We start from the raw sequence: 2,128 nt of genomic DNA, 5'->3' as shown, positions 1-2,128 counted from the left end.
ATGAGATCAAAGGAACTGCCTGAAGAGCTCAGAGACAGAATTGTGGCAAGGCACAGATCTGGCCATGGTTACAAAACAATTCTGCTGCACTTAAGGTTCCTAAGAGCACAGTGGCCTCCATAACTCAAATGGAAGACGTTTGGGACGACCAGAACCCTTCCTAGAGCTGGCCGTCGGCAAACTGAGCTATTGGGGGAGAAGAGCCTTGGTGAGAGAGGTAAAGAAGAACCCAAAGGTCACTGTGGCTGAGCTCCAGAGATGCAGTAGGGAGATGGGAGAAAGTGTAGTAAGTCAACCATCACTGCAGCAATCCACCAGTCGGGGATTTATGGCAGAGCGCCGACGGAAGCCTCCTCAGTGCAAGACACATGAAAGCCGCATGGAGTTTGCTAAAAAAACCTGAAGGACTCCAAGATGCTGAGAAATAAGATTCTCTGGTCTGATGAGACCAAGATAGAACTTTTTGGCCTTAATTCTAAGCGGTATGTGGGAGAAAACCAGGCACTGCTCATCACCTGTCCAATACAGTCTCAACAGTGAAGCATGGTGGTGGCAGCATCATGCTGTGGGGTGTTTTTCAGCTGCAGGGACAGGACGACTGGTTGCAATCGAGGGAAAGATGAATGCGGCCAAGTACAGGGATATCCTGGACGAAAACCTTTTCCAGAGTGCTCTGGACCTCAGACTGGGCCGATGGTTTACCTTCCAACAAGACAATGACCCTAAGCACACCGCTAAAATAACGAAGGAGTGGCTTCACAACAACTCCGTGGCTGTTCTTGAATGGCCCAGCCAGAGCCCTGACTTAAACCCAATTGAGCATCTCTGGAGAGACCTGAAAATGGCTGTCCACCAACGTTTACCATCCAACCTGACAGAACTGGAGAGGATCTGCAAGGAGGAATGGCAGAGGATACCCAAATCCAGATGTGAAAAACTTGTTGCATCTTTCCCAAAACGACTCATGGCTGTATTAGATCAAAAGGGTGCTTCTACTAAATACTGAGCAAAGGGTCTGAATACTTATGACCATGTGATATTTCAGTTTTCTTTTTTAATAAATTTCCAAAAATTTCTACATTTCTGTTTTTTTCTGTCAAGATGGGGTGCTGAGTGTACATTACTGAGAAATAAAATGAACTTTTTTGATTTTTGGAAAATGGCTGCAATGAAACAAAGAGTGAAAAATTTAAAGGGGTCTGAATACTTTCCGTACCCACTGTATATACATATACACACACACACACACACACAATATACACACACATATACACACACAACATATACACACACATACATATATACACACACACACACACACATATACACACACACACACATATACACAACACACACACATATACACACACACACATACACACACACACACACATATACACACACACACACACACACACACACACACACACACACATATATACACACACACACATATATACACACACACACACACACACATATATACACACACACACACACACATATATACACACACACACACACACATATATATACACACACACACACACCTGTAAACCTATCGCTGATCTTGTGTTTTACTGTTCACATCACTTCACTCCATTAAGCTGATGCCTGATGACGTTGATTATTTGTTACACCCCTATCTGACAGAACCGTATGTTAGAATGAGATAAGCAGGTGGAAACACTTGTGATCAGGCCGAAATCTCACCACAAATCCACACGTTAACTTCAGCACCTCCGATAAAGTGCAGCTCACTGTCCCAAGGAGAGCAAGGTTGGCTTCAGTTTTTAGATGTTTATGTTGCAAAACTCTACCAGCTACGCCACATCTGTCTGAGTCTGAGTGAGAGCGGATTCACTTGATTACTATCACATCGTACAGCGGTGTCGCATCAGCTGGGCGGAGATGATTAGTGAAGCGACTTGACGTCATGGGTTATACATTTGTTTTTCACTGCGTAAGTGTGGCGTGAGAGCATTTGAAAGGTGTCAATTGCATGACACATGACACAAGACAGCTTTCAGCCTGTCTTCACGAGATCTCGTCACACCCCTACCAGCAGGTACTTGACCAGTCAGTTGTTACTGTTAAATTAAATACTTAACTGATTAACTTTGAAAAT

Source organism: Micropterus salmoides, unplaced genomic scaffold (genome assembly GCF_014851395.1).
Source record: "Micropterus salmoides isolate LMB-PRFRI ecotype aquatic unplaced genomic scaffold, ASM1485139v1 Ms_hic_scaffold_19, whole genome shotgun sequence".
In the NCBI taxonomy this organism is placed as follows: Eukaryota; Metazoa; Chordata; class Actinopteri; order Centrarchiformes; family Centrarchidae; genus Micropterus; species Micropterus salmoides.
This window is presented reverse-complemented; position numbering follows the sequence as displayed.